At 63.7% G+C, this 15,872-nt stretch overlaps 5 non-coding genes across 5 annotated transcripts; all 5 read right to left on the reverse strand.

Annotated features, from left to right (window-relative positions):
• Positions 1–503: 503 nt before the first annotated feature.
• LOC142867639 (5S ribosomal RNA) lies at positions 504–622 on the reverse strand. Its single transcript, XR_012916993.1, has one exon. It is a non-coding gene; the product is annotated as a 5S ribosomal RNA (ribosomal RNA).
• A 3,535-nt stretch (positions 623–4,157) lies between these two features.
• LOC142867682 (5S ribosomal RNA) lies at positions 4,158–4,276 on the reverse strand. The gene has a single exon (XR_012917039.1). It is a non-coding gene; the product is annotated as a 5S ribosomal RNA (ribosomal RNA).
• A 3,524-nt stretch (positions 4,277–7,800) lies between these two features.
• On the reverse strand, positions 7,801–7,919 carry LOC142867640 (5S ribosomal RNA). The gene has a single exon (XR_012916994.1). It is a non-coding gene; the product is annotated as a 5S ribosomal RNA (ribosomal RNA).
• A 3,535-nt stretch (positions 7,920–11,454) lies between these two features.
• On the reverse strand, positions 11,455–11,573 carry LOC142867683 (5S ribosomal RNA). The gene has a single exon (XR_012917040.1). It is a non-coding gene; the product is annotated as a 5S ribosomal RNA (ribosomal RNA).
• A 3,524-nt stretch (positions 11,574–15,097) lies between these two features.
• On the reverse strand, positions 15,098–15,216 carry LOC142867642 (5S ribosomal RNA). Its single transcript, XR_012916996.1, has one exon. It is a non-coding gene; the product is annotated as a 5S ribosomal RNA (ribosomal RNA).
• Between the last annotated feature and the right edge of the window lie 656 nt (positions 15,217–15,872).

Below are 15,872 nucleotides of genomic sequence, written 5' to 3' on the forward strand. Positions count from 1 at the left end.
AGAGAAAAGAAAATGCAATCATAGAGATAAGAGACACTTTTTAAACATAATGAATCCGAAGAGAAAAGTAAAAGGAGGCCTGTGGAGCAGGTCTGGGTGTGACTCCGGATCCCCCAACATCAGGTGCCACCACCAAAGATTCCTACGTGTAGCCCATAGAACCCCAAAAGCAACGGGACGAGTTCTGGTCACATACTCCCTCAAAATGACATCCTGGCCTTCTTCTGGAACTCCCTCCCCTCTCAGACTCTCAAGGTTTCCTCCAGCGTGTCGGTTCCCACAGAGCAGACCTTTGGTCTGAGACCTGACAGTCCAGAAGCCACGCATGCTGCCGCGTGACGGCGGTGTCGCGGCTTGGGACAAGAGGAGGCCCCACGGTGCGGGCTGGGGCGCCAGGCACCGCGGCGGGCGCTGAGGGTGGGGGTGACCCCCACCCCGGGCCGCCGACTCGCTCCCAGAAAGGGGACAGAACAAGAGGCAAAACAAAAAAAAAAAAAAGAAGAAGCCTACGGCACCCGGTATTCCCAGGCGGTCTCCCATCCAAGTACTAACCAGGCCCGACCCTGCTTAGCTTCCGAGACCAGACGAGATCGGGCGCGTTCAGGGTGGTGTGGCCCTAGACGGCGGAGGGCGCCCCTGCCCCGCTCAAGAAGCCGAGCCTCTCTGCGCTTCCCCGCCGCCTCCTCCCCCCGCCCCAGGCCCCGCGCCGGCGCTGACCCGCACCGGGCCGGGCCTGTTGAGTTCACCGGCCAGGTCCGGCGGGCTCCGAGGGACGGGGGTGACAGGCGGGGCGGGGCGGGCAGGGAGCGGCGGGCCGGGGTGGGGGGCTGTCTCTCTATACACACACACACACACACACACACACACACACTCACACTCACTCACTCACACTCACACAAGATGCGCCTCCACGGCTGGACTCGCCAAGGTGGAGACCTTCCAGCCCCCTTCCTCTCCTCGCCTGGCCCACCCCCAGCTCGTGGCCGCCGCCGCCGCCGCCGCCGCCGCCGCCGCCGCCGCCGATTGCGCACGCGCGGGTCGCCCGCCCTTTGACCCCAGGCAGGGGCCGCCATCCCCACAACCCCTTTCAGCTGCGCCCCCCACCCTGTGGGTGGGCTGCCGCCTATTCCCCCGGGCCCGGGCTGGGGCACAGCGCATGGGGGAGGGGAGCGAGTGTATGGGGCGTCTCTCTCTCTCTCTAGGGATGTGTCCCATGGGTGGGGTGGCGTGGTTTGTGGGGCGCTGAAGAAATCAGTCCCCTCCATCTCCTACCTCTGGAAAACGCCCAAGCCCTTGGAGAACTGCCGGCAACGCGACCGTGGGGGCCGGGACCCTCCTCTGGGTCCTCCTGTGGCCCAGTCCAAGGGGCCTGGGCCTGGCCGGGGCTGCATTGGACCCCGACCACCCTGGCGTGTGGACTCGCTAAAAATCGGCGATTAGATATTGGATTCCAGCTTCATTGAGGTCATTTCACTAATGAGTGCACCGGAAAGAGTTTCCTAATCCATCTGTGAGGGTGGCAACTGAAAGAGAATTTTAAAGCTGACAGAATAGGCGAGGAAAGGCATAGGAGATTTCCACACCCAGTAAGGAAGCCTTTCCCGAAATGGAAGAAAGAAACGAGCAAACAGAAACACCGGTAGCCCGCCAGGATCAGAGTCTGCCCCCGAGAGAAAGTACCCTGACCAGGTTCACCCGTGGGTGGGTGGCGAGCTAGCGGCATTCAGAAGAGCGAGGCCCGCAGTCTGTGCAGAAGACACCTGCACTCGGGTGTGTGTGGCGGCACGATTCACAAGCAGCTCCAGATGTTAAGCCAAGGAGAAGCCAGGGAGTTCCCAACGCCCCAGGTGTCCTCAGCCCACGACTGGCTGCTGGGGGAATGCGAAGCCCGGCTCCTTGTCTCAGAGCCCTTGTCTCAGAGCGGGACAACCAGGAGGTGTGACGTACACCCCGGGGTTCCCAGGAGGATCAGGCTGAAGCTGGGACTTGGCCTGAAAGTGTCCCCTCGCATGGCCACCCCCTTCCCCTTCCTGCTCCTCTACTCCTGGTGCCCCTCCATCCAGGGGCCAGACCTTAAAGAGTCACCCGCAAGAGAATCCTGGTCCCAAAGGAGCCTTCTGGGGGACCCGTGCTGAGAGAGGTTGTGGGCATGGCCCGCTGGGGCTCTGCCCGACCCAGGGCTGAGAGATGCAACCTCCCAGCTCTGGGTCCCTGCAGGGGAAGCGTTGGCAAGCACAGGGCCAGTCCTCCAAAGGCCCAGGTGCAGGGAGCCCAGGCCAAGCAGCCTGTGGAAGAAGCCACCCCGGGAACACGACTGCAGGCCACGGCCCTTCCCACCTCCTCCTCCTCCTCCTCCTGCTCCTCCACCCCCCCCCGACCTCCCACCCCCCCACCCCACCCCCCGACATGGCGCAGGGCTCAGAGACACCTCAGACACTTGCTACCCAAAGTGCAAAGGGCATCAGTTGCTCCTCCAAACCCCCCCCCTGCCCAGCAGACCGCGTTGTCCAGCCAGCCCCCGGGCCTCCCTGGGGTGCCCAGCACAAAAGTGCAGACAACCACCGGACCCTCAATCTCAGTTTTCGGATGTTTTTGCCACTCTAAGGACCCGCAGGCCAGCTGGGCCTTCTGGCAGGACAGAGAGCCCCGGAATCCGACGTGGAGAGCTGGGTGTACGTCCCCACGAGGAGGCGGTCCCCACCTCCGCGGCTCTCCCCTTGCGGGGGGGAAAAGCAGCCACGGGGCCTCAGAGAAGACACCAGGCTGGGCGCCCGCCCCACAGTGGGGGCACGTCCCCCGCAGGCCACTTAGCGCCGGCCGCCGGCCGGCGGACGGTTGGGTGGCGCGAGACGCTGCGGCCGCCCTGCTACCGGGTTCCTGGGAGGGCGTCCTGGAACCAGCGTCCACACCAAGCCCTTGGAAGGCCCAGGCGACGGAGGAGCCCCGTCAGGCAGGGGCCGAGGACGGTGACGGCCCGGGCGGGGAGGAGCGTGTCAGGCAGGGGCAGAGGACGGTGACAGGTGACAGGCCGGGCGGGAAGGAGTCAGTCAGGCAGGGGCCGAGGAGGAGACGGGCTGGGTAAGGGTTAGGGTTAGAGTCAGGGCACAAGTCACAATCGCAAAGACCTGGAAGCGACCCGAGTGCCCATCGACCCACGAGTGCGTAAATGAAATGTGGCGCGTGGACACCACGGAGTGCTATTCAGCTAGGAGGAGCAGCGGTGAGAGGGCACCTCTCGTGGTTCTCCTGGCCAGAGCTGGAACCCGTTCCAGTAAGCCAGGTAGCCCAAGAATGGACACACGAGCACCACGTGCTCGCGCTCACCAGCAAATGGGTACGAACCGATGGACACCTAAGTGGACACAGAGGAATCACCTTCATCGGGTGGGTGTCGGGCGGGTGGGGGGAGGGGATGGGCATACACCTCCATTAGGAACGGGGTGGGTGCGCACCGACTGGGGGATGGGCGCACTTGAGGCTCTGACCCGAGGGGGGAGGCTGGGAGAGGGCAACGTACCCGACCTTAACATTGGTACCCCCACAATACGCTGGAACAACATCAGAGGTAAATGAATAAGAACACAGGGGGGAGGGGGGCACGGGCAACACATGTCACCTTAATACTTGGACTCCCATCATCTGCTTGAAAAGAGAGAGAAAAGAAAATGCAATCATAGAGATAAGAGACACTTTTTAAACATAATGAATCCGAAGAGAAAAGTAAAAGGAGGCCTGTGGAGCAGGACTGGGTGTGACTCCGGATCCCCCAACATCAGGTGCCACCACCAAAGATTCCTACGTGTAGCCCATAGAACCCCAAAAGCAACGGGACGAGTTCTGGTCACATACTCCCTCAAAATGACATCCTGGCCTTCTTCTGGAACTCCCTCCCCTCTCAGACTCTCAAGGTTTCCTCCAGCGTGTCGGTTCCCACAGAGCAGACCTTTGGTCTGAGACCTGACAGTCCAGAAGCCACGCATGCTGCCGCGTGACGGCGGTGTCGCGGCTTGGGACAAGAGGAGGCCCCACGGTGCGGGCTGGGGCGCCAGGCACCGCGGCGGGCGCTGAGGGTGGGGGTGACCCCCACCCCGGGCCGCCGACTCGCTCCCAGAAAGGGGACAGAACAAGAGGCAAAACAAAAAAAAAAAAAAAGAAGAAGCCTACGGCACCCGGTATTCCCAGGCGGTCTCCCATCCAAGTACTAACCAGGCCCGACGCTGCTTAGCTTCCGAGACCAGACGAGATCGGGCGCGTTCAGGGTGGTGTGGCCCTAGACGGCGGAGGGCGCCCCTGCCCCGCTCAAGAAGCCGAGCCTCTCTGCGCTTCCCCGCCGCCTCCTCCCCCCGCCCCAGGCCCCGCGCCGGCGCTGACCCGCACCGGGCCGGGCCTGTTGAGTTCACCGGCCGGGTCCGGCGGGCTCCAAGGGACGGGGGTGACAGGCGGGGCGGGGCGGGCAGGGAGCGGCGGGCCGGGGTGGGGGGCTGTCTCTCTATACACACACACACACACACACACACACACTCACACTCACTCACTCACACTCACACAAGATGCGCCTCCACGGCTGGACTCGCCAAGGTGGAGACCTTCCAGCCCCCTTCCTCTCCTCGCCTGGCCCACCCCCAGCTCGTGGCCGCCGCCGCCGCCGCCGCCGCCGCCGCCGCCGATTGCGCACGCGCGGGTCGCCCGCCCTTTGACCCCAGGCAGGGTCCGCCATCCCCACAACCCCTTTCAGCTGCGCCCCCCACCCTGTGGGTGGGCTGCCGCCTATTCCCCCGGGCCCGGGCTGGGGCACAGCGCATGGGGGAGGGGAGCGAGTGTATGGGGCGTCTCTCTCTCTCTCTAGGGATGTGTCCCATGGGTGGGGTGGCGTGGTTTGTGGGGCGCTGAAGAAATCAGTCCCCTCCATCTCCTACCTCTGGAAAACGCCCAAGCCCTTGGAGAACTGCCGGCAACGCGACCGTGGGGGCCGGGACCCTCCTCTGTGTCCTCCTGTGGCCCAGTCCAAGGGGCCTGGGCCTGGCCGGGGCTGCATTGGACCCCGACCACCCTGGCGTGTGGACTCGCTAAAAATCGGCGATTAGATATTGGATTCCAGCTTCATTGAGGTCATTTCACTAATGAGTGCACCGGAAAGAGTTTCCTAATCCATCTGTGAGGGTGGCAACTGAAAGAGAATTTTAAAGCTGACAGAATAGGCGAGGAAAGGCATAGGAGATTTCCACACCCAGTAAGGAAGCCTTTCCCGAAATGGAAGAAAGAAACGAGCAAACAGAAACACCGGTAGCCCGCCAGGATCAGAGTCTGCCCCCGAGAGAAAGTACCCTGACCAGGTTCACCCGTGGGTGGGTGGCGAGCTAGCGGCATTCAGAAGAGCGAGGCCCGCAGTCTGTGCAGAAGACACCTGCACTCGGGTGTGTGTGGCGGCACGATTCACAAGCAGCTCCAGATGTTAAGCCAAGGAGAAGCCAGGGAGTTCCCAACGCCCCAGGTGTCCTCAGCCCACGACTGGCTGCTGGGGGAATGCGAAGCCCGGCTCCTTGTCTCAGAGCCCTTGTCTCAGAGCGGGACAACCAGGAGGTGTGACGTACACCCCGGGGTTCCCAGGAGGATCAGGCTGAAGCTGGGACTTGGCCTGAAAGTGTCCCCTCGCATGGCCACCCCCTTCCCCTTCCTGCTCCTCTACTCCTGGTGCCCCTCCATCCAGGGGCCAGACCTTAAAGAGTCACCCGCAAGAGAATCCTGGTCCCAAAGGAGCCTTCTGGGGGACCCGTGCTGAGAGAGGTTGTGGGCATGGCCCGCTGGGGCTCTGCCCGACCCAGGGCTGAGAGATGCAACCTCCCAGCTCTGGGTCCCTGCAGGGGAAGCGTTGGCAAGCACAGGGCCAGTCCTCCAAAGGCCCAGGTGCAGGGAGCCCAGGCCAAGCAGCCTGTGGAAGAAGCCACCCCGGGAACACGACTGCAGGCCACGGCCCTTCCCACCTCCTCCTCCTCCTCCTCCTGCTCCTCCACACCCCCCGACCTCCCACCCCCCCACCCCACCCCCCGACATGGCGCAGGGCTCAGAGACACCTCAGACACTTGCTACCCAAAGTGCAAAGGGCATCAGTTGCTCCTCCAAACCCCCCCCCTGCCCAGCAGACCGCGTTGTCCAGCCAGCCCCCGGGCCTCCCTGGGGTGCCCAGCACAAAAGTGCAGACAACCACCGGACCCTCAATCTCAGTTTTCGGATGTTTTTGCCACTCTAAGGACCCGCAGGCCAGCTGGGCCTTCTGGCAGGACAGAGAGCCCCGGAATCCGACGTGGAGAGCTGGGTGTACGTCCCCACGAGGAGGCGGTCCCCACCTCCGCGGCTCTCCCCTTGCGGGGGGGAAAAGCAGCCACGGGGCCTCAGAGAAGACACCAGGCTGGGCGCCCGCCCCACAGTGGGGGCACGTCCCCCGCAGGCCACTTAGCGCCGGCCGCCGGCCGGCGGACGGTTGGGTGGCGCGAGACGCTGCGGCCGCCCTGCTACCGGGTTCCTGGGAGGGCGTCCTGGAACCAGCGTCCACACCAAGCCCTTGGAAGGCCCAGGCGACGGAGGAGCCCCGTCAGGCAGGGGCCGAGGACGGTGACGGCCCCGGGCGGGGAGGAGCGTGTCAGGCAGGGGCAGAGGACGGTGACAGGTGACAGGCCGGGCGGGAAGGAGTCAGTCAGGCAGGGGCCGAGGAGGAGACGGGCTGGGTAAGGGTTAGGGTTAGAGTCAGGGCACAAGTCACAATCGCAAAGACCTGGAAGCGACCCGAGTGCCCATCGACCCACGAGTGCGTAAATGAAATGTGGCGCGTGGACACCACGGAGTGCTATTCAGCTAGGAGGAGCAGCGGTGAGAGGGCACCTCTCGTGGTTCTCCTGGCCAGAGCTGGAACCCGTTCCAGTAAGCCAGGTAGCCCAAGAATGGACACACGAGCACCACGTGCTCGCGCTCACCAGCAAATGGGTACGAACCGATGGACACCTAAGTGGACACAGAGGAATCACCTTCATCGGGTGGGTGTCGGGCGGGTGGGGGGAGGGGATGGGCATACACCTCCATTAGGAACGGGGTGGGTGCGCACCGACTGGGGGATGGGCGCACTTGAGGCTCTGACCCGAGGGGGGAGGCTGGGAGAGGGCAACGTACCCGACCTTAACATTGGTACCCCCACAATACGCTGGAACAACATCAGAGGTAAATGAATAAGAACACAGGGGGGAGGGGGGCACGGGCAACACATGTCACCTTAATACTTGGACTCCCATCATCTGCTTGAAAAGAGAGAGAAAAGAAAATGCAATCATAGAGATAAGAGACACTTTTTAAACATAATGAATCCGAAGAGAAAAGTAAAAGGAGGCCTGTGGAGCAGGTCTGGGTGTGACTCCGGATCCCCCAACATCAGGTGCCACCACCAAAGATTCCTACGTGTAGCCCATAGAACCCCAAAAGCAACGGGACGAGTTCTGGTCACATACTCCCTCAAAATGACATCCTGGCCTTCTTCTGGAACTCCCTCCCCTCTCAGACTCTCAAGGTTTCCTCCAGCGTGTCGGTTCCCACAGAGCAGACCTTTGGTCTGAGACCTGACAGTCCAGAAGCCACGCATGCTGCCGCGTGACGGCGGTGTCGCGGCTTGGGACAAGAGGAGGCCCCACGGTGCGGGCTGGGGCGCCAGGCACCGCGGCGGGCGCTGAGGGTGGGGGTGACCCCCACCCCGGGCCGCCGACTCGCTCCCAGAAAGGGGACAGAACAAGAGGCAAAACAAAAAAAAAAAAAAGAAGAAGCCTACGGCACCCGGTATTCCCAGGCGGTCTCCCATCCAAGTACTAACCAGGCCCGACCCTGCTTAGCTTCCGAGACCAGACGAGATCGGGCGCGTTCAGGGTGGTGTGGCCCTAGACGGCGGAGGGCGCCCCTGCCCCGCTCAAGAAGCCGAGCCTCTCTGCGCTTCCCCGCCGCCTCCTCCCCCCGCCCCAGGCCCCGCGCCGGCGCTGACCCGCACCGGGCCGGGCCTGTTGAGTTCACCGGCCAGGTCCGGCGGGCTCCGAGGGACGGGGGTGACAGGCGGGGCGGGGCGGGCAGGGAGCGGCGGGCCGGGGTGGGGGGCTGTCTCTCTATACACACACACACACACACACACACACACACACTCACACTCACTCACTCACACTCACACAAGATGCGCCTCCACGGCTGGACTCGCCAAGGTGGAGACCTTCCAGCCCCCTTCCTCTCCTCGCCTGGCCCACCCCCAGCTCGTGGCCGCCGCCGCCGCCGCCGCCGCCGCCGCCGCCGCCGCCGATTGCGCACGCGCGGGTCGCCCGCCCTTTGACCCCAGGCAGGGGCCGCCATCCCCACAACCCCTTTCAGCTGCGCCCCCCACCCTGTGGGTGGGCTGCCGCCTATTCCCCCGGGCCCGGGCTGGGGCACAGCGCATGGGGGAGGGGAGCGAGTGTATGGGGCGTCTCTCTCTCTCTCTAGGGATGTGTCCCATGGGTGGGGTGGCGTGGTTTGTGGGGCGCTGAAGAAATCAGTCCCCTCCATCTCCTACCTCTGGAAAACGCCCAAGCCCTTGGAGAACTGCCGGCAACGCGACCGTGGGGGCCGGGACCCTCCTCTGGGTCCTCCTGTGGCCCAGTCCAAGGGGCCTGGGCCTGGCCGGGGCTGCATTGGACCCCGACCACCCTGGCGTGTGGACTCGCTAAAAATCGGCGATTAGATATTGGATTCCAGCTTCATTGAGGTCATTTCACTAATGAGTGCACCGGAAAGAGTTTCCTAATCCATCTGTGAGGGTGGCAACTGAAAGAGAATTTTAAAGCTGACAGAATAGGCGAGGAAAGGCATAGGAGATTTCCACACCCAGTAAGGAAGCCTTTCCCGAAATGGAAGAAAGAAACGAGCAAACAGAAACACCGGTAGCCCGCCAGGATCAGAGTCTGCCCCCGAGAGAAAGTACCCTGACCAGGTTCACCCGTGGGTGGGTGGCGAGCTAGCGGCATTCAGAAGAGCGAGGCCCGCAGTCTGTGCAGAAGACACCTGCACTCGGGTGTGTGTGGCGGCACGATTCACAAGCAGCTCCAGATGTTAAGCCAAGGAGAAGCCAGGGAGTTCCCAACGCCCCAGGTGTCCTCAGCCCACGACTGGCTGCTGGGGGAATGCGAAGCCCGGCTCCTTGTCTCAGAGCCCTTGTCTCAGAGCGGGACAACCAGGAGGTGTGACGTACACCCCGGGGTTCCCAGGAGGATCAGGCTGAAGCTGGGACTTGGCCTGAAAGTGTCCCCTCGCATGGCCACCCCCTTCCCCTTCCTGCTCCTCTACTCCTGGTGCCCCTCCATCCAGGGGCCAGACCTTAAAGAGTCACCCGCAAGAGAATCCTGGTCCCAAAGGAGCCTTCTGGGGGACCCGTGCTGAGAGAGGTTGTGGGCATGGCCCGCTGGGGCTCTGCCCGACCCAGGGCTGAGAGATGCAACCTCCCAGCTCTGGGTCCCTGCAGGGGAAGCGTTGGCAAGCACAGGGCCAGTCCTCCAAAGGCCCAGGTGCAGGGAGCCCAGGCCAAGCAGCCTGTGGAAGAAGCCACCCCGGGAACACGACTGCAGGCCACGGCCCTTCCCACCTCCTCCTCCTCCTCCTCCTGCTCCTCCACCCCCCCCCGACCTCCCACCCCCCCACCCCACCCCCCGACATGGCGCAGGGCTCAGAGACACCTCAGACACTTGCTACCCAAAGTGCAAAGGGCATCAGTTGCTCCTCCAAACCCCCCCCCTGCCCAGCAGACCGCGTTGTCCAGCCAGCCCCCGGGCCTCCCTGGGGTGCCCAGCACAAAAGTGCAGACAACCACCGGACCCTCAATCTCAGTTTTCGGATGTTTTTGCCACTCTAAGGACCCGCAGGCCAGCTGGGCCTTCTGGCAGGACAGAGAGCCCCGGAATCCGACGTGGAGAGCTGGGTGTACGTCCCCACGAGGAGGCGGTCCCCACCTCCGCGGCTCTCCCCTTGCGGGGGGGAAAAGCAGCCACGGGGCCTCAGAGAAGACACCAGGCTGGGCGCCCGCCCCACAGTGGGGGCACGTCCCCCGCAGGCCACTTAGCGCCGGCCGCCGGCCGGCGGACGGTTGGGTGGCGCGAGACGCTGCGGCCGCCCTGCTACCGGGTTCCTGGGAGGGCGTCCTGGAACCAGCGTCCACACCAAGCCCTTGGAAGGCCCAGGCGACGGAGGAGCCCCGTCAGGCAGGGGCCGAGGACGGTGACGGCCCGGGCGGGGAGGAGCGTGTCAGGCAGGGGCAGAGGACGGTGACAGGTGACAGGCCGGGCGGGAAGGAGTCAGTCAGGCAGGGGCCGAGGAGGAGACGGGCTGGGTAAGGGTTAGGGTTAGAGTCAGGGCACAAGTCACAATCGCAAAGACCTGGAAGCGACCCGAGTGCCCATCGACCCACGAGTGCGTAAATGAAATGTGGCGCGTGGACACCACGGAGTGCTATTCAGCTAGGAGGAGCAGCGGTGAGAGGGCACCTCTCGTGGTTCTCCTGGCCAGAGCTGGAACCCGTTCCAGTAAGCCAGGTAGCCCAAGAATGGACACACGAGCACCACGTGCTCGCGCTCACCAGCAAATGGGTACGAACCGATGGACACCTAAGTGGACACAGAGGAATCACCTTCATCGGGTGGGTGTCGGGCGGGTGGGGGGAGGGGATGGGCATACACCTCCATTAGGAACGGGGTGGGTGCGCACCGACTGGGGGATGGGCGCACTTGAGGCTCTGACCCGAGGGGGGAGGCTGGGAGAGGGCAACGTACCCGACCTTAACATTGGTACCCCCACAATACGCTGGAACAACATCAGAGGTAAATGAATAAGAACACAGGGGGGAGGGGGGCACGGGCAACACATGTCACCTTAATACTTGGACTCCCATCATCTGCTTGAAAAGAGAGAGAAAAGAAAATGCAATCATAGAGATAAGAGACACTTTTTAAACATAATGAATCCGAAGAGAAAAGTAAAAGGAGGCCTGTGGAGCAGGACTGGGTGTGACTCCGGATCCCCCAACATCAGGTGCCACCACCAAAGATTCCTACGTGTAGCCCATAGAACCCCAAAAGCAACGGGACGAGTTCTGGTCACATACTCCCTCAAAATGACATCCTGGCCTTCTTCTGGAACTCCCTCCCCTCTCAGACTCTCAAGGTTTCCTCCAGCGTGTCGGTTCCCACAGAGCAGACCTTTGGTCTGAGACCTGACAGTCCAGAAGCCACGCATGCTGCCGCGTGACGGCGGTGTCGCGGCTTGGGACAAGAGGAGGCCCCACGGTGCGGGCTGGGGCGCCAGGCACCGCGGCGGGCGCTGAGGGTGGGGGTGACCCCCACCCCGGGCCGCCGACTCGCTCCCAGAAAGGGGACAGAACAAGAGGCAAAACAAAAAAAAAAAAAAAGAAGAAGCCTACGGCACCCGGTATTCCCAGGCGGTCTCCCATCCAAGTACTAACCAGGCCCGACGCTGCTTAGCTTCCGAGACCAGACGAGATCGGGCGCGTTCAGGGTGGTGTGGCCCTAGACGGCGGAGGGCGCCCCTGCCCCGCTCAAGAAGCCGAGCCTCTCTGCGCTTCCCCGCCGCCTCCTCCCCCCGCCCCAGGCCCCGCGCCGGCGCTGACCCGCACCGGGCCGGGCCTGTTGAGTTCACCGGCCGGGTCCGGCGGGCTCCAAGGGACGGGGGTGACAGGCGGGGCGGGGCGGGCAGGGAGCGGCGGGCCGGGGTGGGGGGCTGTCTCTCTATACACACACACACACACACACACACACACTCACACTCACTCACTCACACTCACACAAGATGCGCCTCCACGGCTGGACTCGCCAAGGTGGAGACCTTCCAGCCCCCTTCCTCTCCTCGCCTGGCCCACCCCCAGCTCGTGGCCGCCGCCGCCGCCGCCGCCGCCGCCGCCGCCGATTGCGCACGCGCGGGTCGCCCGCCCTTTGACCCCAGGCAGGGTCCGCCATCCCCACAACCCCTTTCAGCTGCGCCCCCCACCCTGTGGGTGGGCTGCCGCCTATTCCCCCGGGCCCGGGCTGGGGCACAGCGCATGGGGGAGGGGAGCGAGTGTATGGGGCGTCTCTCTCTCTCTCTAGGGATGTGTCCCATGGGTGGGGTGGCGTGGTTTGTGGGGCGCTGAAGAAATCAGTCCCCTCCATCTCCTACCTCTGGAAAACGCCCAAGCCCTTGGAGAACTGCCGGCAACGCGACCGTGGGGGCCGGGACCCTCCTCTGTGTCCTCCTGTGGCCCAGTCCAAGGGGCCTGGGCCTGGCCGGGGCTGCATTGGACCCCGACCACCCTGGCGTGTGGACTCGCTAAAAATCGGCGATTAGATATTGGATTCCAGCTTCATTGAGGTCATTTCACTAATGAGTGCACCGGAAAGAGTTTCCTAATCCATCTGTGAGGGTGGCAACTGAAAGAGAATTTTAAAGCTGACAGAATAGGCGAGGAAAGGCATAGGAGATTTCCACACCCAGTAAGGAAGCCTTTCCCGAAATGGAAGAAAGAAACGAGCAAACAGAAACACCGGTAGCCCGCCAGGATCAGAGTCTGCCCCCGAGAGAAAGTACCCTGACCAGGTTCACCCGTGGGTGGGTGGCGAGCTAGCGGCATTCAGAAGAGCGAGGCCCGCAGTCTGTGCAGAAGACACCTGCACTCGGGTGTGTGTGGCGGCACGATTCACAAGCAGCTCCAGATGTTAAGCCAAGGAGAAGCCAGGGAGTTCCCAACGCCCCAGGTGTCCTCAGCCCACGACTGGCTGCTGGGGGAATGCGAAGCCCGGCTCCTTGTCTCAGAGCCCTTGTCTCAGAGCGGGACAACCAGGAGGTGTGACGTACACCCCGGGGTTCCCAGGAGGATCAGGCTGAAGCTGGGACTTGGCCTGAAAGTGTCCCCTCGCATGGCCACCCCCTTCCCCTTCCTGCTCCTCTACTCCTGGTGCCCCTCCATCCAGGGGCCAGACCTTAAAGAGTCACCCGCAAGAGAATCCTGGTCCCAAAGGAGCCTTCTGGGGGACCCGTGCTGAGAGAGGTTGTGGGCATGGCCCGCTGGGGCTCTGCCCGACCCAGGGCTGAGAGATGCAACCTCCCAGCTCTGGGTCCCTGCAGGGGAAGCGTTGGCAAGCACAGGGCCAGTCCTCCAAAGGCCCAGGTGCAGGGAGCCCAGGCCAAGCAGCCTGTGGAAGAAGCCACCCCGGGAACACGACTGCAGGCCACGGCCCTTCCCACCTCCTCCTCCTCCTCCTCCTGCTCCTCCACACCCCCCGACCTCCCACCCCCCCACCCCACCCCCCGACATGGCGCAGGGCTCAGAGACACCTCAGACACTTGCTACCCAAAGTGCAAAGGGCATCAGTTGCTCCTCCAAACCCCCCCCCTGCCCAGCAGACCGCGTTGTCCAGCCAGCCCCCGGGCCTCCCTGGGGTGCCCAGCACAAAAGTGCAGACAACCACCGGACCCTCAATCTCAGTTTTCGGATGTTTTTGCCACTCTAAGGACCCGCAGGCCAGCTGGGCCTTCTGGCAGGACAGAGAGCCCCGGAATCCGACGTGGAGAGCTGGGTGTACGTCCCCACGAGGAGGCGGTCCCCACCTCCGCGGCTCTCCCCTTGCGGGGGGGAAAAGCAGCCACGGGGCCTCAGAGAAGACACCAGGCTGGGCGCCCGCCCCACAGTGGGGGCACGTCCCCCGCAGGCCACTTAGCGCCGGCCGCCGGCCGGCGGACGGTTGGGTGGCGCGAGACGCTGCGGCCGCCCTGCTACCGGGTTCCTGGGAGGGCGTCCTGGAACCAGCGTCCACACCAAGCCCTTGGAAGGCCCAGGCGACGGAGGAGCCCCGTCAGGCAGGGGCCGAGGACGGTGACGGCCCCGGGCGGGGAGGAGCGTGTCAGGCAGGGGCAGAGGACGGTGACAGGTGACAGGCCGGGCGGGAAGGAGTCAGTCAGGCAGGGGCCGAGGATGAGACGGGCTGGGTAAGGGTTAGGGTTAGAGTCAGGGCACAAGTCACAATCGCAAAGACCTGGAAGCGACCCGAGTGCCCATCGACCCACGAGTGCGTAAATGAAATGTGGCGCGTGGACACCACGGAGTGCTATTCAGCTAGGAGGAGCAGCGGTGAGAGGGCACCTCTCGTGGTTCTCCTGGCCAGAGCTGGAACCCGTTCCAGTAAGCCAGGTAGCCCAAGAATGGACACACGAGCACCACGTGCTCGCGCTCACCAGCAAATGGGTACGAACCGATGGACACCTAAGTGGACACAGAGGAATCACCTTCATCGGGTGGGTGTCGGGCGGGTGGGGGGAGGGGATGGGCATACACCTCCATTAGGAACGGGGTGGGTGCGCACCGACTGGGGGATGGGCGCACTTGAGGCTCTGACCCGAGGGGGGAGGCTGGGAGAGGGCAACGTACCCGACCTTAACATTGGTACCCCCACAATACGCTGGAACAACATCAGAGGTAAATGAATAAGAACACAGGGGGGAGGGGGGCACGGGCAACACATGTCACCTTAATACTTGGACTCCCATCATCTGCTTGAAAAGAGAGAGAAAAGAAAATGCAATCATAGAGATAAGAGACACTTTTTAAACATAATGAATCCGAAGAGAAAAGTAAAAGGAGGCCTGTGGAGCAGGTCTGGGTGTGACTCCGGATCCCCCAACATCAGGTGCCACCACCAAAGATTCCTACGTGTAGCCCATAGAACCCCAAAAGCAACGGGACGAGTTCTGGTCACATACTCCCTCAAAATGACATCCTGGCCTTCTTCTGGAACTCCCTCCCCTCTCAGACTCTCAAGGTTTCCTCCAGCGTGTCGGTTCCCACAGAGCAGACCTTTGGTCTGAGACCTGACAGTCCAGAAGCCACGCATGCTGCCGCGTGACGGCGGTGTCGCGGCTTGGGACAAGAGGAGGCCCCACGGTGCGGGCTGGGGCGCCAGGCACCGCGGCGGGCGCTGAGGGTGGGGGTGACCCCCACCCCGGGCCGCCGACTCGCTCCCAGAAAGGGGACAGAACAAGAGGCAAAACAAAAAAAAAAAAAAGAAGAAGCCTACGGCACCCGGTATTCCCAGGCGGTCTCCCATCCAAGTACTAACCAGGCCCGACCCTGCTTAGCTTCCGAGACCAGACGAGATCGGGCGCGTTCAGGGTGGTGTGGCCCTAGACGGCGGAGGGCGCCCCTGCCCCGCTCAAGAAGCCGAGCCTCTCTGCGCTTCCCCGCCGCCTCCTCCCCCCGCCCCAGGCCCCGCGCCGGCGCTGACCCGCACCGGGCCGGGCCTGTTGAGTTCACCGGCCGGGTCCGGCGGGCTCCGAGGGACGGGGGTGACAGGCGGGGCGGGGCGGGCAGGGAGCGGCGGGCCGGGGTGGGGGGCTGTCTCTCTATACACACACACACACACACACACACACACTCACACTCACTCACTCACACTCACACAAGATGCGCCTCCACGGCTGGACTCGCCAAGGTGGAGACCTTCCAGCCCCCTTCCTCTCCTCGCCTGGCCCACCCCCAGCTCGTGGCCGCCGCCGCCGCCGCCGCCGCCGCCGCCGCCGCCGATTGCGCACCCGCGGGTCGCCCGCCCTTTGACCCCAGGCAGGGGCCGCCATCCCCGACAACCCCTTTCAGCTGTGCCCCCCACCCTGTGGGTGGGCTGCCGCCTATTCCCCCGGGCCCGGGCTGGGGCACAGCGCATGGGGGAGGGGAGCGAGTGTATGGGGCGTCTCTCTCTCTCTCTAGGGATGTGTCCCATGGGTGGGGTGGCGTGGTTTGTGGGGCGCTGAAGAAATCAGTCCCCTCCATCTCCTACCTCTGGAAAACG

This window comes from Microcebus murinus, unplaced genomic scaffold (assembly GCF_040939455.1).
Source record: "Microcebus murinus isolate Inina unplaced genomic scaffold, M.murinus_Inina_mat1.0 scaf019_hap2_Mmur4.0, whole genome shotgun sequence".
Classification (NCBI taxonomy): Eukaryota; Metazoa; Chordata; class Mammalia; order Primates; family Cheirogaleidae; genus Microcebus; species Microcebus murinus.